The sequence below is a fragment of the Akebia trifoliata genome, chromosome 4 (genome assembly GCF_017979445.1).
Source record: "Akebia trifoliata isolate Shusen 1 chromosome 4, ASM1797944v1, whole genome shotgun sequence".
Classification (NCBI taxonomy): Eukaryota; Viridiplantae; Streptophyta; class Magnoliopsida; order Ranunculales; family Lardizabalaceae; genus Akebia; species Akebia trifoliata.
Window position 1 is genome coordinate 1,428,415 of NC_141378.1, and position 24,173 is coordinate 1,452,587.

At 33.7% G+C, this 24,173-nt stretch overlaps 1 long non-coding RNA gene across 6 annotated transcripts in view; it reads right to left on the reverse strand.

Annotated features, from left to right (window-relative positions):
• Window positions 1–24,173, reverse strand: part of LOC147402790 (uncharacterized) — a 39,905-nt gene that overhangs the window by 13,430 nt on the left and 2,302 nt on the right. For 3 of the 6 annotated variants that reach the window (XR_015177335.1, XR_015177336.1, XR_015177334.1), the window contains exons 2-4: window positions 23,301–23,420; window positions 21,855–22,072; window positions 5,521–5,629 (exon numbers count right to left, since the gene is read on the reverse strand). This is a non-coding gene — a long non-coding RNA (uncharacterized LOC147402790). Of the gene's footprint in view, window positions 1–60; window positions 5,630–11,822; window positions 12,383–21,854; window positions 22,073–23,300; window positions 23,421–24,173 lie in introns of those variants that run through there. The other 3 variants (XR_015177338.1, XR_015177337.1, XR_015177333.1) reach the window with 3 other exon arrangements.

Sequence of the window (24,173 nt, forward strand, 5' to 3'; positions counted from 1 at the left end):
AGTCTTTGCGGAGGAGGACATTACTTGCAATGGAAAAGGAAGATGGGGATGTATGTATAGTTTTTTTTTTTTTTTTTTCATTTTTATTTTGCTTGTACTATATTTTAATGTTACACTTGAGTCCCACTTACATGGTTAGACACGGCGATGCAAACTAGGTCTGCCGATGCCTGATGGGAGATTTGACATATAGCTCTCACTTAACCTAATGTAATAGTGTCATTACTCCAGTTTCAACAAACTTCATCAATCAAGAAGAAACTTGTTAATAAATTGAGTGTAGCAAAGATGAGGATGTCGAGATGGATGAATGGAAAGATAAAATTAAAAACAAATGCATTTGGGAAATTGTAGCAGCTCCAATAGGCAATAAACTAAGAGAAATTTGACTTAAATGGTTTGGGTATGTTCAGCAAGGGTTGATTACAACCCTGATTAGAAGACATGTTGATGCAAGGTAGGCTGGCTAATGGAGATTTGAAATACAATTGTCTCAATTACTATAATGGCATAGTGTCGTTATTTCAGTTTCTATGTACTTGGGCAGTCAAAAAGCAATTAGTTAATAAATTGAGCATAGCAGCATTGGGAAAAGGTTTTAGTGAAAAGAAATACCTCTTGCCCGTTGCCTACTCCTGGAACTGTGACTCTTGCCCCTAGCTCAGAATGGAAGCAACTAACTTCTCAAAAAATGTGACGATGTTGAGATGGATGAGTGGAAAGGCTAGGAAAGATAAAATCAGAAATGAGCGCATTCGGGAAATAGGCAATAAATTAAGAGAAAGTCGACTTAGACGGTTTGGTTATGTTCAATGAAGGTCGATTACCACCCTAGATAGAAGAAATATTCAAGTTGTACGCTCAAAAAATGACAGCGAAAGCGTGTGAATCAATAGAATGGAAAGGAATTAAGAGATTGTGTTTAATGAAACACACAAAATCAATTTGAATCAATAAATTCAATTGATAAACAAGCAATAGCTTAAAGAAGATGAAGTAAAAAATTAGAAAGTAATAAGTGATAAAAGAGAAATCAATTGAGATGTTTGAATTATTGAATTTCGTTTTTGAAGCTCCTTATATAGATAACTTCATCATAACAACTTAGAAACCTTCTAAATTACTAAAAAGTAACTTTCCTAATCTAACTATAGCATAATACTAACTTTCTAAATCTATTAAAATTCAATTTGGACACTTCTAAGCACTTCTAATTGTAGCTTAAATAATAAAAACGAATTTAGATAAAATTAGAAATCCTATTAGAACTAAAAAATAGAAATCCTACTAGAACTAGAAAATAGAAACAAATCCTACTAGAACTATAAATATCCTACACCAAAGAGAGTGAGAACACCCAAGGAATGTTGATGAGATAGTGAAATCAAATATGAAATCGCTTTCAATAATTGAAGACTTGACTCTAGGCAGAGTGGAATGGAGGAACTGACCCTAAAGTTTTGTGATAGGGCTTTATTGTTGTAGTTGTGGGTAGCATTAACCATTTTTGAGCAACTTGTAAACGTGGAATATAAGAATGGTTCATAGTTAATATGTGTGTATTTGAGCTTCTTGAATCATTTTTGTTGAGCAAAAATTGTGAGTACGATAATATGTTCGAGTCTAGGGCCCAAACAACATGAAAAATTCCATTATATAAAAGACGGCTTACCTAAAAGGTACAAGAATTGATGGTAAAACTTTGGAGACCATATATATATATATGAGTCATGTTCATCATCCCATTCCAAAACTTCTAACCCATGTAGGACAAAACACGCATGGCAAGGAGTAGGGTGTCGAACATTTCCTATATATATATACTTATTAATAATAGGAGGTCAAGTTGACCTACCCAAGAAGTAGAAGCAACCAACCCAAGTAAACAACCAATTTACAAATCCTATCCCATCTTACATGAAAGCATTCAAAGTAGGCCCTCCTAAACTCTTTCATAATATCAAAGTGAAGGTGGTAAAGCAAAGGCCTTAACAAAAATCTTTCATAATACAAGTCCTTGTACAAATCCACCATACTGTGGACCACATTTTCCTCCCTCACCATCCAAACCCCATTGACCTTCAACTTTGAGATAGAATCTACCAAATTGGGACAATTAGCCCTACAATGAAAAAACTTTGTGTTATTGTCCCCTTCCTTTAGTATCTCTAGCACACTTGTACCGTTGGAACCAATCTCTTAACTTGGACCCTTAAATTCTCCATTATAATTCTACCTTCCTCGTCAAGCCCTCCTATCTCCTTAATCCCATCCAAAGCCTCAATCTCCCTCATCAACTCCTTCAATTTCACATCAACACGGCTACAAGAAACCTTATTACACCTCTTGAGATTCTTTTTTAACGTCTTTAGCTTGCTTCTAAACACCATTCTCGACCTCTCACTAAACATCTCATTCCACAAGATCAACTCCTTGAAACTCAGATGTATTAGCCACATATTTTCAAAGCGAAAAGGAATAGACCGCCATTTGACCTCTCACATCTTTAGGCATATGAGGTAATGGTCCGAAGCCGGGTTCAAAATTAATTCCTGAATAATACTAATGTAGGACATCTACAATCCTAGTCAGAGTTTTAGTAGGATTTCTATTTCATAGTTATGTTAGGAGTACAATTCCTTATCAGTTTCTAATTTATTTTAAATTCGTTTTTATTTTTTAGACTATAATTAGAAGTGCTTAGAAGTATCCAATTTGAGTTCTAATAGGATTAGAAAGTTAGTGTTATGCTATAAATAGCTTAGGAATTTTAATTTTTAGTATTTTAGTAGGATTCTATATTGTTATGATGGAGTTATTTATATAAGGAGCTCCAAATCCGAAAATTAATAATTAATCATCAAATTCAATTTTTAGCTTTATGCTTTATTTTCTTTTAAACTATTGCTCGTTTATCAATTAAATCTATTTATTCAAATTGATTTTGAGTGTTTCATTGAACACAACCTAGCGAATCTATTGATTCACATGCTTCCACTACGTCAAATACTCCCAAAGTGCCCCTCCTAGACTGAAGAAACTAAAAAGCAATCCAACTAATTAAGAGTTGGATTTTCCTGATGATTAGACCAAGTGAATATCCCCCCACACAACAGAAGATCAACCAAATCATTGCAATTAACAAATTACCCAAATCTCCTTATTAGCAAGGTTACCCTTAGATTGGACCTCCCAAAGATCTCCCATCAAATCCTTGTCCACCCTTTCCAACTTTGACTCTTGAACCACTATCAAATGAACCTCATAATGACGCACCATTGCTTTAACCATCGCCTGCCTTGACCTATTGCTCAAACCATACATTTAGGAAAAAAATTAATTGCCATAGTAAACTCAACAAACCTTTGTAGTTCCTTAATTTCCTTCTCTATCCTGGTTTTTTTTTTCCACCTTGTTAGGGTCACTCACCAACGAGGCCTTGTAAATTGATCTCGTGATCCTCAAGCTTTGATTCACAGACTCACAACTCCCCTTAGAGACTATGGTCATTCCTTCCTAATTGCACACCCACCATTGTATGGCCAACGAGCAATCTCTCTTAATGCAACAACTAACTTCCTTATTGCTCTTGACAACCACCTCCAGCATGATTATTGATTCATTCCCCTCCTCAAAAGATAAACTCATTCTCAGACCCACCTCCAACACATACAAAGCCGATCTGTCAGTTCTTCATTGCTACCCTGAGTGTCTTCTCGCAACGAGAGCACAACCTTCTACTGCCACAAGAACTAATCTCCAGCCCGCACAACTTCCTATTGGACTTCGATAGAGATCTACCCTCTCAACTATCTTGATTAATTGCTTTAAAGAAATTTGGTTTCTTGGGTACAGGACACCATCAACTTATGAAAGTACATTGTTAAAGGTAGTTTTGTATAATTTGGATATTTACGAAAACTAGTCATTTTTACCTAGCCATTTACCTATGAATAGATTCTCTTTTTATCTAATGAAACCCATTATTAAAATAAACTATTGGTCATTTTAAAAAAAACACCACATTACTCAAAAAACATGTGCACAACATGATACATGCCATTGTATAACCTAAAATAGTGTTGCTAACAAAAGTATATGGAGTTATTTATGGTTATTAAGCAAAACTCTATGTTGGGAACCAATCCATCAAAAAAGAATAGATCTCTTAAATTGAAGGAATTTCTTTGTGTTCAAAGTTGTTATTATCTGATTGTGTGTAATCTAGGAAGTCTTGATAAAGAGTAATCCCCTAATAAAGAAATACTACCCTTAAAAAGCAAGCACAAGGGGAGGAGGTAATGCACTGAAATAAGAGGGGGCTTAGTGACCAATCCCATAAGTGAAGCGATCAGGGCAAGCTCTAAGTGAAAGGAGACTAAGAAGTTCGCTTTCATGCTTGTAGTGTTTCTATCCTATCCAGAGTAATATCCCATAACTTTCTTCTGGTATCATTTTAATGAGACCATAACAAGATAAGCAAACGATTGAGTACCCCAATACGAAAGGGAGACAAGCCTATACTAGCCTCTAAGCGAAGCTATAATACAATAAGTTCTTTCATGCAATAAATACGGAGAAAAGTCTTATATTTGTATAAAAATGATATTAAGACAAGTAAGAAGGATAGTTTTTATGGACTTATAGCTCATTCTGTAAGCAAGCTATAACTGAAACCTGATTAAGAAAAGTATAGTAAGGCTTGCAAGACCAAAACGAGATGAAGCTTTAAGAAAGGCTATTACTCAGGGTGGATTTACAGTGAGGGAAATGGGGTACTTGCCCCCATAAGATTTTTTAAAAATTATAACGATTTATAAGCTACTGCAACTGATAACAACGGCAGAAAATAAAATCCACTGCCATTGCCCCCATAAAAACTTCTAATTTTTATAAAGGTCTTAATTGCCCCCATGTAACAAAATCTTGGCTCGACCCTTGACTATTGTACTTGCAAGGAGAATTAACTAACCAACTACTCCAAAAGACTGATCTATTGGAAAGGGAGAGAGCTATGAATATTAGAGGGCCACAGGCTTAACTAGGGCATGACACCCGAGAGTGAAGGAAAATATACACACAAATACTCCCCTACCCATAATGATGGAAAGAATAGAACCTGCGACCTATACGAACCTAGCGTTTTGATACCATGTTAACCAACCAACTGAAAATACCGGGCTCGAGCTTCATACCGTGTCTAGTCCTAGATGGGGGCGGGGGATAAGATAATTAAAATTTCTTTCGATTTATCAAATTTTAACTTAGATTGATGATTTTATTATGTGTTCTAAGTCATTCACCTAACCTCGATTTTGCACTCATGTTTCTAATTTTCATTTAATGCAAATATACTTGAAATAAAAACATTCATTTTGTCATGTCATTCAATGGTCCATTCATATAAGATTTACCTATTTCGCATTCATGGCATCTCATGACATTCAAGGCATTCAAGTGTAAATTGCGGAATCATAAAACATGCATGAGACATAAGACTAAAATGGTTCGAAAATTTGCCTTCATCCATTCTCACGGCTTATCTTTAGTTTGCAATGCAATTGAGGTTTACTTAGAGCTTTTTCGTCTTCTTCCGAGTGTTGTGTCCTTGCGCAAGATCCGCTGTTTTCTGTCGCAAGATCCGGGCACAGGTTGGTTAACAAGGGTTTGACATACCCGAGAGTAGAGGAAAATACCCTCTCAAAAAGGAGTACTTCTAGTTCTTTCACTTGATTCTAAATATGCTAGAAGACAGTAAATGCATGCTCATGAATTAGAGTAATCAAGAAGGTTAGCTCCACTAAGTCGGGGATTAAAGAAAGGGGGCCAAGCAAGAAGACTCAAGTTAGCTATAGAGTTATTCTCTTGAAATCATTCTTTTAAGTGAATCTTAACTACTGAAGCTCGGCTCTAAACAAGACGACCTAGGTAGAGAATAAGTGAATTCAAAAGCAAATAGAAATTTATTCAAGTTAGCTGCTCATAATCATGCCAATTTTGATATGTTCTTCATTTTAATGGTTATGATCTAGTACCAAAGCTATGGCCTACGCAACAAGGGAGGGAGTCCTTATGATAATCACGCATCCCACAAAAGAGGGGGGGGGGGGGGAGTAAAAGAAGGTCTACATTCGATTGGTCAAGGCAAGCTCTAAGATAGTAATTCTTGATTATGTAGTTAAAGCGGCGTAGTTTTGATTTTAGATAGAGAACGGAAGACTTGTAAGAAAAATGAGAAGGAAAAAAGAGGGGGATGAGGATAGGTTCAAACAATAAGTTAAGGATAATTAAGGTTGCCTAGTTCTAATTGAATTGATTCTGGATACAAATTGTTACATACTCAAGATTATGACGTGTCTCATTGGGATTAGTAAATTAAATTGATCTCAAATTTTTAATTAGACATCATTTGATAGTTATGATTTAGTTAACTTCGGCATAATTTAACATCTGAGCACACAAATATATCCAACATCAGAATGATCGAATCACTGAGAACAGTTGAATAAACAAATATCTATCACTTGACCAGAATCATTAATTATTCTGATTTTCTATTCAAACCACAATTCGACAACATTTGGCATTATAAAATGATCAATCAATATAATTGGTTTTATATGTACATCAAACAACAGCTCGTTAATATAGAATTCCGAGCAAGATAGATTATACCTACTCGAAAAAATTTATTAAATGTGATCTTATATAGCTCAGATAAATTCACCAAGCCAGATACAAACAAAGCTACTAACAACACATTGTGAACACCTACCTACATCCAAAACAAGATATATACGACATTAACATATTTTCTAGAAAAGACATGTACACGAGCTTATTAATCACAATGGAACATTTTATGGCAAACTTATGTCTTTACCAATAAATGATTTCACACACAAATCACATGTAGATATCATATATCACTTCAATTTTAGCATGACATTTGTGTATTATCTGTGTTTGTAAATACTAGTTTGCAACATGAAAGAATGATTCAAATACTGAAAATCGAATGCCCTTTAATTACTTTTCATACAATTTTCTTTGCAAAGTTTATTAACTTGTTGTTGAAGTTTATTTGGCAGGTACCACACTGATGTCCACCTCCCAGAAGATGATGGATATACAGAAGCAATTGGAAAGTTGACTAAATTTCGAAGAAGAATATAGGTTGTTATCAATTGATAACACACATCTCGAGGGATGTGTGATATAAAAAAAAACACCACATTGATTATGAATTTTTTTTTCAAGGAATCAAAACCAAAAATTAAAAATAAAAAACCACAGCTTCATCACATAGTGCCCGTCAACACTATGCAAGAATGAACCAAGCAAGGAACAGACTTCCTTGTGCAAAGCCATGTTTAAAACTTAATTCAAGAGCTTGGATTAGAGTCAAGTTGATTTGACATCTGGTGGGGAATAAATGAATAACTAAAATAAAATAGTGTATTAGGAGATATCTGAGAAACTAAAGAGTTTCAAAAAAACAAAAACAAAAATGTTACTATGTTTAGTATCACTAATCCATTTTTAGATGAAAATATCAATCTTTAATGAACTTGCTTAATCCTCCTCACAAAAATACTAAAAAAAATTTTAATAAGAAAGAACAAGAAGAAACAAGAATAAGTCTTACACAATTTTTGGGAAGTTGTGATGATCTTCATGAACTAACCCTCACTATTATAAATCAAGAATAAATACATATTTTCAAGTATATGCTTGGGCATATGTACAATTACTAAAATGCCTTATAAAGGTCAAATAAACTAATAAACAATAAATACACACAATTAGATGCATATAGAGGAGTGGGCGGATGTTGTTGGACACAAAAATTAAGTACTCATCGAATCCAAACAATCTCACTCATAAGGGTAGAGATATCCAACATCAAAATGATCCATTCACTGAGAACAATTGAATAAAACAAATGTCTATCACTTGACCAGAATCATTAATTATTCGCCTTTTCTATTCAAATCTCTAGTGTACAATATTTGACATTATAAAATGACTAGAGTTTGCCCTTGGCTTTGGCACATGCATCATCTTTAAGATTAAAGGGGTAAAAGAAGAAATATAGTAAAGTTAAAAGGAGTATTATTGGAAATAAGGTCGAGGAGGAAAGATAGTAAATATAAAATGACTCACATGCATCTTAATTGAGATTAAAAGTGTAAAAGAGGAAAGATAGTAAAGTTAAAGGGTATTATTTGAAAAAAAAGGTAAAGGAGAAAAAATAGTAAAATTGGATGGATATTATTAAAAGGGGGAGAGGAAAGACAATAAAATTGAATGAGTGAAGAGGAAAGACAATAAAGTAGGGTAGTGTGGACCCCACTCCACTGTAGCTGGAATGGGATGTTTATACCCTACAAAACTGCAAGTGGAGTGGGACCCATCGTTGTGTTTTATTTAGGAATAGCAATCTTAACACGACTCAGAAACAACCCAAAATTAGTGGGTTTGGGTGAAGTCTAATTAGGTTTAGGTCATAATAGTGTCAACCCGTCTAACACGATTATTAAATAGGAGTAGCAATCTTAACACGACTCAGAAACAACCCGAAATTAGTGGGTTTGAGTGAAGTTTAATTAGGTTTAGGTCATAATAGTGTCAACCCGTCTAACACGATTATTAAATAGGTCGAGTCTGGGTTAGGGTCGTCAATCCGCTTAACCGATTTTGACACATTTAGTTATTCAATCATTAATGTGTAGTTTTAAATATATTAACAATTATTTAAGAATTTTTTAAATTGCCTAATTTGTTGCTAGAATTTTAATACTTTTTTTTCCAAATTTTATAAAATATAAAGGGAGTTTTAAGTTATTTTTCAAATAATTAATGGTTTAAGTTTTTAGTTTGGGAAAGAGTTATTTATATATTTATATTTTTTTTATTTGTTTTTTCATTCAAATTTAGAGGCATGTAGTGTTTGATTCCTAATATGGTGGTTCACGTGGGTAAAACAACCCTCAGTAAGATGTAAGGCTAGTGTGTCTACGTGATAATGAAATACACTTTGATTAGCAAAATAATAAATAATAATAATAATAATAGCAATAAACACTTCCCTTACTAAGTAAGGAAAGTTTTTTGACCACATCACCTTATGGCATCCAAAAACATGATTTGATGCCACATGGTCATAAAGGACAAAATTATATGTACTTTGGAAGGAAAAAAAAAAGATTCAAAAGAAAGTTATTTTTCATAGTTGACTTGGTTTATGGGTTAGGTATATCCATTTATAAATGGGTTGTGTTAGGGTTTAAGTTTTTTATATGATTATTAAATGGGTCTTGTTTGGATTTGGTAAATTTTCATAATACACTCCCCTCAACACTACCTGCCCCATTGCCACCCCTAGTTTTATTATATAGATTGGTCAAAATAACCGGTTTTAAATGAACATCAAACAACAACCAAGTAGTTCACAATATCAAGCAAAACACATCATGCCTCCTCGATTTTTATTTTTATGAAACTTGATTTTATACAACTCGGATAAATTACACCTTGCATATACAAACAAAGCTAGTAACTCTCCCTTGTGAACAACCCCCTATTTCCATAACAAGATATTTGCAACATTCTCATGTTCTCAAGAAAAGAAATGTACACACACTTATCAATCACAATAGAACATTCTATGTCAAATTTATGTCTTCCATAATAAATGATTTCACACACAAATCACATATCAGTTCAATATTTGCATGACACCTATACATTATCTTGCCTATAAATATTAGTTTGCAAAATGATTTGAATACTGAAAATTGAATGCTCTTTAGTACTTCCAATAAAATTCTCTTTACAAGGTTTGCTAACTTGATCGTCGGAGTTTATTTAGCAGTCATCGCACCGTTGTCCAACTTCCAAAAGATGATGGATATACATAAGCAATTGCATTGGAATTGATCGGAAGAAGAATATAAATTGTTATCAACTGATAACATGCATTTTGAGGGGTGTGATCTAAACAAGCACATTGATTATCAAGGTTTTTTTTTTTTTTTGAGGAATTAGGAAATTTTTTCCCCAAAATCCTTGCTTAATTCCATTGTGCATGTGCACACTATAATGAACCAACTTTGGTATCCAAAGCCATGTATAAAACTCAACTCAAATGTCCTTTGCATGTAGTCAAGTTGACTAGATGTCTTGAGGGGACCACATGAATCACTAAAATAAAATAAAATTATAGAAGATATTTGAGAAACAGAGAGTTATAAAGAAAGTTAATGTTTCTATATTAAATATCACTCATCCATTTTTAGATAAAAATATCAATCTTAATGAACTTGGTTAATCCCCCTCACATAAAGACAATCCACCTCTATATGTTTAATTCACGTATGAAAGACTGGATATGACGTAATCTAAAATCTGAATAGCACTTGCATTATTTGCATATAGAGGAGTGGGAGAATGTTGTTGGATACCAATTTTGAGAAGAACTCATCGAAGCCAAACAATCTCACTGGTAACGACAAACAGCTTGATATTCTGCTTCAGTACTGGACTTGGCAATTGTCTCCTACTTTTCGTGTTTCCAAGAAATTAAGGCCATGTATGATAGCGTTATCAACTACTACAACTGGAAAAGGTTTGTTTGATACAACGCTGGAGAAGTGTTGTGTTGTTTACCATAATCTAGCAATTTCTACTTGATACAATGTAGGACACCAGTAAAATGACCAGAATGCCCTAAAATAGATATAAAAAACAGAATCATACTATAATTATAATGAAATTGAATATTTTAATTTTATAATAAAAAATATGAATAATGAAAATGATTCTTTAATATTAATTTATCTAGTAAAATGATTAGAAATTTTATAATTCTACCAAAATTTCGGCAGCATCTCCTCTAAAAAATTGACTTATGAAAATAATAATTAATAAAAAAAATACCTGCATCACTCTAACCAAACATCTATTTGATATAAACACAAACCACATCTTCTAAATAACATCACAAACGATGCCATTGTAATCTTTATTCATTCACATCAATTATCATTAAAAAAAAAAACCATTATTAACAATATTAATAAAATTGAAATACGTAAAAACATTTAAAAAAAAAAAAAATGGAGTGTCTATCACCCCCATAGAAATGTCGATGTACAGTAATTGATAGCTTGATTCATTTCCATATCACATCATTGATAAAGTTTTGTTAGGCAATATCATTATGTTCATGTGCACTATATGTAGCGTCAGTTAATGCATCCATCTTTCTTTTAATAGACATTTGATTCCTACTGTCTTTTGCTAGAGTTAGTTGATCCTATTCATGTCTCATGTTGCTTTCTCCCTCAATAAATTTTTCTTCCTCCAAATGAACAATTATTCATCTTCAGTGGTTCGTAATAAAATTATGCAATTTCATACAAGCAACCACAATCTCTCGTTTTATCAAATCATAACAACATCCACGTGATAGACGTAAGATGAAAAAAATCAAATACATCATGAAAAACAAAAAAACAAAAAACATATAGAAATCATCCATGTCCTAACAGATAACATAGATAGAAATCATCCATATCCTAATAGATAACATAGATAGAAGTCATCAATGTCGTAAAAAATAAAATATGTAAAAGTAATCCATGTCCAAACATATATAATAAGAACATAAAACTCATCATGTCCAAATAGATAAAATAAGAAAATAAAAGCCATCCACATCGTAAGAGAAAAAATATAGAAATTATCCTTTCCTATGCCATCAAAGAAAGAGACTATCCATGTTTGACACATGCAAAAAACATCAAGCTAAACCCAACCTGAAAGTCATCCAACTCCCTCTCCAACCATTCACGACCAATATCAAGTCATCGTAGCCCACAAAACATCTCCTTGAATTCCTTTTTTGCCATTAACATCTTCAATGCAAACATGTAGAGTTTCTCGTTGGGGATTACATTTAGGAGTTGGTCGAACAATTTGATACAATTCTGAATATTGGCCATGACATGCTTGCTTGTTGCAAACGACTTCGTCTCATAAACATCGACAAGCCTATTACGGATGAGATCAAACTGTTGGGCATGCAAGTTAAGGGCAATAGTTCAGTTCCATTTCTCCCACATGAAGGTCTTGTGGGTGTGGGAGCGGTGGGGGCAACATCATCCTCTACCTCATTAGGGGGCAGTGATGTTGGATTATCTAGAATCTAGGTCTCCAAGACATAATCAGGATCATAATCTAAGCCATCAAGTTCCTTCTCTATAACTCTAGAACTAGTAAAATGCGGCATACTTCCACATGCAGTTGCCCAAGCTTCCTCGCCAGTGGCATATGTGCCACCAAAGATGACGTCCAACTTGTTAGAGAACTCCATAACCTTTGTTCGTAAGAAAAATCGGAAAATTCAAACAAAAATAAATAATAGATCACAAAGGATCACAAGTATAGTTCAATATAAATTGTAAATCACCTAAATAGAAATCCATAACCCACAAATTCATTACAAGATCTCTACTGCAATCAAGTTCATGCAATACAATAAAATCTAGCAACAGAACATGCATAACAGTTCTCTAATACAATTCAAACAATTTGAAATAGAAATCGAGCGAGGGTGAGAGAGAAAGAGAAAATGCGGGTTTGATATAGAAAGACACAGAGAACAATCACATTGAAACTAAACCTAATCACATCAAATAGATTCAATCAAGCACCCATAATACTAATACCATTAATTTGAGCAGCCATAGTATAACCATTTAAGCAATAACATGAATTTTGTGGTTAAATTTTTTTGTAAGAAATCTATTCGAGCATCCAACAGAGGGGATAATTGAGATACGATGTGGGTTTGGTACCAAAAAACACCAGTAATTCGAGTAGCCATAGAACATGGTTATGTAACCATTCGAGAAATGACATGAGTTTTGCGGTTGAAACAAATTAGAGGAAAAACCCTAATCGGATTGGTTTTGTACAAGTTGGGTCTAGTACCCAAAAACCCTAATCAATTTTTTTTTTTGGTTCTTGCTTATCAAATCGTATCTAGTTGGTGCTACTTTAAGAAGAAAACCTCTTGACGTGTGACGGTAACATGATAACCTCTTGATGTGGTTTTCATCCAAAAAATTTGTTGATTAGATAAAAGGAATGATGTTGATCTAATTTCGAAATCGAAAAATATTAAAAGCTTCAATGGCAGTTGCAATCAAGCTCAGGCATGAATGATTGGTGGAGAAGGAGAAAAATCATGCAAGGTTTTTTGGGTATTAGGGACATAATTCACGTCTTTGCACAATAAGACGACAAGCAAAATTGTAAAAGCAACAACCATTTACACAGTGATATCAAGATCACCACAAACACACTTTGGAAAAGTGGGCCAAACACGCTTGTGAAAATTGCGTTTTGGCTTAAAAAAATGCAATAACCAATAACAATTTTCCAATCAATTAGGTCAAAATGCACAAAAAAAAACATTTTTTTTTATCCACAAAAGCACGTTAATAAAGCGCCATCATATGGGGCCTAAAGAGTTTCAAAGAAACACTATAATCTATGATACTATGAGTGTCCTGGTCAACAAGTTTATAAAGATTGCCCTGCAAATGGTGAATAATGTCTAGATGAAATTGATCAGGACTGAAGGGAAATTAACAACGTGAACAACATAACGAGATTTTCGATCTGGTGATAGTGAAGTAGTTCAAGTTGCCTGCCAATTGTCTATACATTGTTGGATCTTCTAAAAGATCATTTCACATTTCGTTCAAGGGGACTATCAACCATTTTCCTATCAGTTAAGCTTGCCAAGTCAATTAGCTCTCTGATATACTTCTTTTTGACACAACATACCCACGAGAGTCTTGAGATACCTCCAATCCCAAGAAATAAGTTAACTTGCCTAATGTTTCATCTTGAAGCAAGACTAAAGGTAACCCTTAACCCGAGTCATGTCTGACATATCATTACTAATTATTAAGATATCATCAACAAAAATAGAAGATAGATAAAACCTTGGTTGTCGTGCTTTAGAAAGAGAATGTGCATAAGAGCTATGATAAAATTCAAATGAAATAGTAGTATGCCAGATCTTCTCAAAGGAGCCTATTTAGTAACTTGTTCAAGCGACATACTAGACCAGATTTTCCAAGATAATACAAGGAGGCAGTGCCACTTGTTTGAGATCATCATGAAAGAAGGCATTCTTAACAATCATTTGCTAAATAAGCCACTGATAGGATGCAAAAATGACAACAAGCACATGAACAGTCGTCATCTTCTTGACCAAAGCAAAGGTCTATCATAATCGATCACATAATCTTGTTCGAAACCTTGAGCAACTAATCAATCAGCGTAGTAATCTAAGTTTCCTTCAGATTTTAGCTTTTGTTGAATATACCCATTTGTCTCCAATAAGCTACCTCTCCAGGGGAAGATGATCTAACTCCCGAATGCCATTTTTTTCCAATGCTAGAAATTATCAGTCACTGTTTTATATCAATGCGATTTCCCAACAACCTACTTATAAGAAGTGGGAATAAAAAAGATATCGAGAACAAAGATTTGGCCATGGTGAGAAAATATAAATTTATATGGTGGATAGGAGATATAAGAGGAACGATGAACTTGAGCAAGAGAAAAATCATAGGGAGATAGAGACAAGGTAGTGTTTGACATGTCAGCCACAACTTGTGTTTGGAATCTAGTCTCTTTCCTCCAAAGCTTTACTTGCACAGTATTAATATCAAGAAGAATAATCCTACTCGAAAGAGGGGCATGGATACGTCCATACTTAGGCCTCAAGCACATCAAAAATTGCACAACACGACTATGTTCTTGCATTTGATGCACATCGATCATTGTTGCTTTTGACATCTTGAGATTCAAGTCCGTAAGTTCAACCTACATGACAAATATAAGTGTCACTTGAACCCATTGGGCCTCCTAGCCCGACCCACAAAAAAGTAGGGCCATGATATTGAGCCCCCAAACGCAGTGTCAGGTTCTAAAATTTTCAGCCGTCGAATTCATGTTGGGCGAGAGCTTAATAGTACCCAACTCCGCCCAAATAGCTACATTATCTTTTAGATATACTTGCCAAATAGCTACATTATCTTTTAGATATACTTGTAATAGCTATAGTTAGATTGATGCTTTTGTATTAAAAATTAATAAAAATAAAATAAATTGTACTACTACTATTTTTCACTAATCTATAACCATCAATAAGTAATGTAATATTAATTAGATAAATTGCACAAAAAAATAATTATGAAAGTATAATTTTTTTTATTAAAATTGTTCATTTTATTCAACCCTAACATGTTAGAGCCATGGTTGAAAATCTTGTTTTAGAAACGATACCAAAACATATGAAACATTTCAAGACATACAATGCCTTAAATTAGTATTTTTAAAGTCTTACTCAAAACACTGTGGTCAAGGGGCATGTAGTCAGTTTGAAGACAAGGTATCTCAAATATTTACCAAAACATTAGGGGTCTTTAAATAAATAATTAAATCTTCTAAAGAAGATCAAGGTCATGGGCAACTTTGTAATTTTTTTAAAAGTTGAAGATGAAGGAAGGAAAGATGAAGAAGACGCGGAGTCGACGACCTTACCTTGAACGTCAGTAGGAATCTACATAATTCTGACAACGTGGTGACATCATCCCTAGAAGCGGGAAGTCTCACAAAAGCAGCTTGGGATTCCTTTTTTAAATTTTCTAGATCCTTTTAACACTTGGAAAGATCTTATCAGTGGAAATAATGCCCAATTCTTAACTCCCCTCTCCCTACTTCCAACTTCCAAACTTGAAGAAGATTCAAAAAGCAGCCAAAGTAGGGTTAGTGTAAGATAGTCTCAGTTTGCAATCCCCACTTCACTCTTCTACCTTTTATCCCTTTATTTTCCTTTATAGAAGCCTCAAGGTGCAAACTACCCCTTAATCCCATCCAAGCATGGTTTTTAAACTCGGTATTTCATCTCGTCTCGTTCAGCTCCGATACCGAGTCGTCTCGGACGAGTTTTTCGATACGTTTAAGACGTCTCGTGAGACAAATCAATAAATTGCACTGTGACTCACAAATCTCGGTCAAAAAATGACTTTGTGAGTTGGTCTCGTTCAGGTCTGATACCGAGTTAACTCGGGCAATACGTCTTGGTCTCGGACGAGTTTAAAAACCATGCATCCAAGGCACTGATCAAGCTTATTCAGGAAGTGTATCCAGATATGACACAAAAAAGATTGGGAACATTTGCATCCACGTAGGATAGCCATCCAACAAGGCAAGAATTAAAGAGGGCCTCTTTCATGATGATGTAGGATATCTACAATCCTAGTTAGAGTTCTACTAGGATTTCTAGTCTAATTACTAGTATGATTTCTATTTCATAGTTAAGTTAGGAGTTTAATTCCTTGTTAGTTTCTAATTTGTTTTAAATTCTTTTTTATTATTTAGACTATAATTAGAAGTGCTTAAAAGTATATCCAATTTGAGTTCTATTAGATTAGAAAGTTAATATTATGTCATAGATAGGTTAGGAATGTTAGTTTTTGGTATTTTAGTAGTATTCTAAGTTGTTATGATGGAGTTACCTATATAAGGAGCTCCAAATTCGAAAATTCAAGAATAAAACAATTATCAATTCAACTATCTTCTCTCTCTTAATTACTTTTTAGTTTTATGCTTTATTTTCCTTCAAGTTATTACTTGTTTATCAATTGAATCTATTGATTTTTTTGAGTGTTCCATTGAACACAACTTATTAAATCTATTGATTCACACACTTCCACCACGTCACATGAGACAACCCTTCCATTTTTATGCCAAAAATGATTTTCCCATATGTAGAATACTCCATGCATTATAAGGGTCTTTGTGAGTGATAGTCCCACATCGTCTGGGTATCATGACCTTGAGCTATATATAAACATATGGCAATCCTCATGTAACAAGCTGGTTATGTGAGGATGAGTTAGGCCCGTGGGCATCTACATGGTATCAGAGCAGGTAACCATAGGGATGTAGGAGACATGTTACACACGAAGGAGAGTGAGCGATAGTCCCACATCGCCTGGGTATCATGACCTTGGACTATATAAAAACCTAGGGCAATCCTCACCTTACAAGTTGATTTGTGAGGATGACTTTGGCCCATGGGCTTCTACAGTCTCAAAATGGGTTTTAGGCCCAAAAGGTTTTGTTAACCATTGTAAAAGGTTTCAACAAGACCAATTGAGTATGTATAATGTGAAGTTTGTAATAAGGTATTATTGTTAGGACCCTAATTTTAGTTTCCTATTTTATTTAGTTTCGTAATTACATTAGTTTTCTAATTTGATTTAGTATTATTTTAGAGAGTTTCTATTTTAAGTTTATTAGCTGTTTAATATAAGTCTGATTAGGTTTTAGAGTTAAATTAGGATTATTCTATTTTAGAGTTGTTGCCAAAGTTGACAAGTAATCATCTATGTATAGGTAGAATGATCTTATTATGAAATAAACAATAATAATAAATTTGTGTATCCCACCTCTCAATAATTTATTTTTCTTATTGTGATCTATTTTCTCCTTAATCTAAGAACCCTAACATCTGGTATCAGATCATCTTTCTTGGTCTTCACTATGACGGTTAAGGAGCTAGAAGTTCAAATTATATTTTTCAACCAAGAAGTTGAAATGTCCAAGACATTGAACTAGTCTCGAATCAAGGAGTTGACGGGCATGTGGAATCAAATATGGGAATGCTTGATGCAATTGGCATTGACAGTGCTTGGGCCGTATCCAGAGATACAACATCTAAATCAACGTTCACATGATGAAGTACAAGACAAAACTGTAAATAGCGACGATAAAGTCAACCTCTCGAGTGAACTCCAATCGTCCAACCCTTCTTACTCCTATTGGATAAACACTTCGAGCCTACAATATCATTAATTGAGCCAGTTCCACCTGGGCTTCCTCTTATTCAACAATTTTCCCCGACAAAGCAAGCGGATCAACAAGCTAATGATTTTTCTTTCAATTGTAATGACCAATTGAAACCCGACCACCAATGCAAGAAACCCGAACTACTCCTTTTAGAGGTTAATATTCCTTTTACTGAGACAGTTTCTATCAAATTTTTTTCGACTTGGAGACAAGTCTTTTCAAGGGGGAGGGGATGTTAGGACATTATTTTAGTTTCCTAATTACATTAATTTTTTAGTATTATTTTCGAGAGTTTCTATTTTAAGTTTATTAGGTGTTTAGTATGAGTCTAATTAGGTTTTAGGGTTAAATTAAGATTATTATATTTTACAGGTGTAGCCAAAGTTGGCAAGTGATCATCTATACATAGGTAGATTAATCTTATTCTCTCAATAAATTCTTCTTATTCTCTTTTTTTCTCTTCTTAATCGTCTTCTTGATCTAAGAACCCTAATAGTTGTAAGTACATTTAGGGGTATGGAATAGGGTTAAGTTCCATGGAGGGCTGGTTGGAGGGTTGTGGATTGGACTGTGGGGTTTAGATATGAGTTTTGAAAGAGTCCGAATAGATTTTATATGTACTAGAACATGTTTAGGTGGTTTCTTGATGGGCTTAAAGGATTTTTTAAGGTTTCTTAATAATGGTGAAAGATGAAAGTAAAAATATAACAAGAAAGACAGAAAAATTACATTGGAATCACACCTAGGGCTGCAACTTAGGCAAGAGAAAAGCGAACCTGATGGGTTCAACCCAACCTTGGGTCAGGTTTGGGCAAAAAACAAATTTGACCAAACCAACCGGGTTGGGTTCAGGCATAGACATTGGGAGTTGCCCGAACCCAAACTTAATATGGTTATAATGTAAAATATTTTTAAATATCTTTGTTTATTTCTCATTGACAATTCACATTTTAAACCTTAATTAGTCATCATCATCTTTTTCTTAACATTGGCTTATAGTTAGTATGTGAACTTTGAAATATATTTTTTGGACAAATAAGTGTAAATGTTATAGTTTTATTCCATATCACTTATCTTTATATAAGCCATTATCACTACTAAATTATCTAATATTAATGAGGAATGAATCAACCCGACCAAATTAACTTGGGTCAGGCTTGGGTTGTGTGTTTCATGCTCAAAGTTGGATTAGGCGCGGGCACGGATTGGTGTTTGTCAAGTGTGGGTTGGGCGCAAGTTGATCCCCAACCCACCCAAGCTGCAGCCCTAATCACACCAAGGGTTCTAAGCATCACACTAAAGCGGTCTCACACCATATCTAATCACTTCTCTAAAATTGTTATTCCCTTCCATTATTCAATAAACAAAGAAAAAATTATTACAATAGCCATATATATAGGCTCTCACATGAATAATGACAAAATTCTCATGATTTTTTAAAAACATCGTGATTAATTAATGATTCTTCAATTGACGATTTAATCTAACGTATTCACAAAGATTTGAAAAATATATTTTTATATTATATATTTAATATGAAAATTTGTAATTTTGTTTAACATATGAAATATACATTTTTATATTATCCACAAGTAATAGTACATTCTTATTTTTCTCTGACTTCTTTTGATTTTTTCTCTTGTCGAATTTTTGTTAATCTTGACTTTGTCACTACGCCACATGTTAGATTCAAACCCTAATCCTAACATGACTTAAACATTAATCTTTCTGATCTTGATATGCAAATCTCATGTAAAATAGATATCCTATCAGTATTTTGGTCACGACTTTCTCAAAACATATTAGATTCACAAAATCTTAGACTTGTTAGATAAGTTACTGAATAACCTTTCAAATAAAACAAGTTTTGATCCCTCAAAATAAAGTCTAAAGAAATCTAATGTGAATAGTACTCATACTCAAATTTTAACTCCTAAAATAACCAAAAAAAAGACTTATAACTAAAATATAATAACTCAAGTCAAAAACTATTCCCAATAAAAGTGATCAAAAAATAACTTTGGTCCCAAACAAGCGGCAACCTAAATAATTACAAAATTTTCATTGGAACTCGTGACTGTTAGCTTGATTCATTTGATTGCGTTTAGAAGATCTTCACAGAGACAAAAAAATCTACCATGTTGACTTTTCACTCTATTCATGCCCCAACATGTCATTTTTAGCATCTTAGTTTAAGCCTTATTTCCATGCATCATTACATTTAGAATGACTTAAAATGGACTTGTTCAAGGGTTTCCTATGATGTTTTGGGCAAACCCAAGACATTTGGTCCTAAATGGGTCTAGTTTGAGCCTCTACTTTGCAAGATAATTTAGTTTATTTATTTATTTTTACAGTCTCAAAATCCTCAAAAATAACGAAGAGGAAGGAGAATGAGGTGCCCAACACCTTCTCCGTACTTCAATCGAATCCCCTTACCTGAATCTCTATGAATCATAAGAGCCGCGTTGTCTTTAAGAAGTGTTTACAAAAGAAAATTTCCTTTTGGAGGACCATTCACTCTCTCAAAACCATGAATGTTGGCAACTCTAAAATCCTTTTTCATATTTGAAAATCATGCATCTGCAAGACTAGAATTGTATTTAAACACATATTTATCACACTGAAATCTTATACGCAATCTGAAATAGTGTTATTCAATTGCCGATAAACCTTTGTTAGATAATTCCACATGAATTGAGCAAATCTATAAGGCCCCTGCTCCATAGCGATATTAGCATCAACATATGTCAAAGATCCAATTCATAATCTTGACATTATTCATTTGCCAGATTTTTACCTCCTTAACATTTGAAGGCAACGATGAGATTCCATCAATCACACTTCATAAGCTTTGACCCTGGACAAAGTTTTGGAAGAATAACTCCCACAAAGAGTAGTTCTATCCATCAAATTGAACCAAGAGTCGATCTTCTTTATCAAGACCAACCATGCAAGACAAAGAAGGAGAAATATAAAAATGCAAACAGTAAAAAATATTCTAACCCTTAAATAACCACCAGGTTTCGATTGGTATTTTAGGCCTCAAATCAAACACTAGAGCACATAGGTTGAAAAATCAAATATCTGTCCCAAAAATAGCAAAAACGAGGTGAATTTCTTCACCATTTGATTAACAAATCAATGACTAATGATCAAATCGATTTTTATTGTCCAAACAATCTTCAAAGCTCTCTTGAAACGATGTTTCAGATCAAAAATCAAACAAGGGATCAAAATGTGTTAAATTGAACAAACCAAACCAATACTGATACAATCAGTCTTTAATAAACTTTCTTAATCCTCTTCACAAAAATCCTAATCAAAGATTAAATATGCAAAAAATAAGTCTTACATGATTTTTGGAAAGTCGTAAATGATCTCCACAAGCCAGCCTTCACCATTATTTACAAGTATACCCATGGGCCTAAGTACAATTACTAAGATGTCCTATAAAGGTCTAAGAAATAATAAATGCACACAATTAACAGAAAATGTGTTACAACTCTAGATAGATATCTTTTTTATTTTTCCACTCTTGAATGGGGTCAAATCTATGACATGGATAAGTTTCAAGTAAGCTCAACGAATGTTGATAAAATTAGTGTCCCGAGTCTATCTAAAAATCTATCGAGTTAAGTTGAGTTAGCTGAACGAAGAATGCAAGTCATTTTAAGACATTTAAATAGCCCTTTTTGAAGATTTTTAGGTCTTTTATGTAAAGTTTCCAATTTTTATGGTGGGTGAAGGTGTAATCATATACAATGCACCACATGTAGCTACAAATAGAAAACTCTTTTTAATCAATCAAACTAGAAATTTAACATTGCCCATCAAAAGAAATAAATAGAAGTCTAATAAGCCAAGTGTACTCAACAAAATAAGTTGTTGAACAATAACCAATAAAATACCTCAATTCACTTTGCAAACTTGAGATTTTATTATCTGGGACGAAGAGGAAGTGGAGAAAACTTGGGTGGGGCATGGACATGGTAGCTCTCTTTAAGTGGAACAAGTCCAGTGCAGGCAATACACTGACACTATGACCTAGGATATGACAACTTAGTAATCCACTACTATACTCCCATAGGAGAGAACAACTCGGTAGTCCACTACTATTCCCTTTCTTCTGCGCCAAAAGAACAAAAGAAAATTATCAACACAATTTTGTTTCCCAAGATAAAGTACTTAAAGCCAAATAAGCAAGATGAAAACATGAGAGAAGCACCTTTTCTTTGGATTTATTCATAGGACCATTAGCAGACGAAAGAAAGAAATTCAAAAAACAAACATAATTGTTGTTCCAAACTCAAATGCACAAAGAAACTAAATAGGCAATTAACTCGCCATTTTGGTCCAAGAGACCATGGGCTTGTTCATGGGTAACACCAAATACATGGCCATAACGGTCCACTCTCACCCAAATCTCTACAGACAAACACTTAATAAAAAGTAATTTATAGTAAAAAGATATTATAAGAACATTCACATGCACTCCGACACCACATCCCACCTACCCGCTCGCTTGGCCTGGCTCAAAATGCAAGTAATCCCCTACAAAGGCAAAAGGTGGTCCTAGGGCCCCAAAAGCCAAGTTCCAAAATAAGCTCAAAGAGATGCTTGTTAATGACACCTCATCCCACCCACTCGCCTGGCTTGGCTCAAAATGCAAGTTATCCCCTATGAAGAAAAAAGGTAATGTCCCGAATTCCTAAATAAGCTCATAGAGGTGTTTGTTCCCTAGAGGTGTGGGATTACAAATAGGGAGATGAAGTTGCAATGTTCTCAAGTGCTTTAGGGCTATGGTTTACCTCCATGTGCATTATAGCTTCGGTGTAAGAACGAAGTGTTCATTTGTTAGCAAATCCTAAAATTTTGGGACAAAGCTATACATATATGTATATATACATATGTACATATATATATATATATATATATATATATATATAGGCGGTTCATGAGACATATGTAAAAACAATGGTTTTTCAAAATATGGGTTAGAGGTTTTGGATTGAGCTGATTTTTTTGCGAGGATGGCCACTATGATGAGAAGATCATCCTCTCAAAAAATCAGCTCAATCTGAAACTTCTAAATCCATCAAAAGTGATTTACAAATTATTGGCAAAAAATCGATGGTCCACATTCTAAATCACTTTTAATGGGACTAGAAGTTTCAAATTGGACTTTTTTTTTCTAGAGATAAGTATCATCAAGATGTGTGTTGTTGAGATACGCTTAAAATCTCAATCGTCAAATTTTGTGTTTACACGGTCCATCTTGCATCATTTCTGGAGTAAACAGAACCCGACCCATATATATATATATAAAGGAGAGAAAAATAGGATAGATGTGCTACTTGTTCTTACGCCTTGTTTGTACTTGCAATAGATGATAAATTAAGGGATAGTTGATTGAGATGGCTTGGTAATGTGTAGCGAAGGTTGATTATAGTCCAAACTCGAAGGTTCTAAAAGAGCTGAGAAGGACAAAAAAAATGGTGAACGGAGTTAGTAAATGTGAATATGCATACACCTTAACTAATAGACATAGCTTCAAAACATAGAATGCAGGGACAAGATTTGTTTAGCTAACTAAGCATTTTTGGGGATAAAGCTTCGATGATGAAATATGTTAATTATACAATTGATAAATTCATTAAATAGGATATGATAATGCTTCTTGTGTTTCCTTTTCAGGTTTGGTAGGCCTGCTCAACTTCTCTAATTATCCTTTATCTTGTTATTTGCTATTAACAAATGTATATTGATCGTAAACAAATAAATATTGTCCACAAATTTAGTATTACTTGTAAAACTTTTTTATCTATACTTCATGTTCTCAACCCAAATGGTGGAATTCATAGATTGTTCATGTTGAACAATCCAATGGCGTTCTATGTTGTTCAAAATGTGAAAACAATTCTTGAAAAAAAAAAAAAAAATTTAATTGATTCGTTCCAAATATTAATAATCTCATTAAGATTTGACTTGAAATTTAAAAAATCCAGCCATCAAACCAACCATTTCTTCTAATCAACTTTAAATCTGATGATTAATAATGTCAAAATGGATTGTCCAACATGGATTTCAACCCCTTCTACTCAAAAAGTAGGAATAAGGAGAAGCTTAGACAACTATGCCAATATTATTATTTTATAACACCACAATTAATGAAAATATTTATAACATCTCAAACAAGGATATAAACATATCCTTAGTGAAATCAAAAA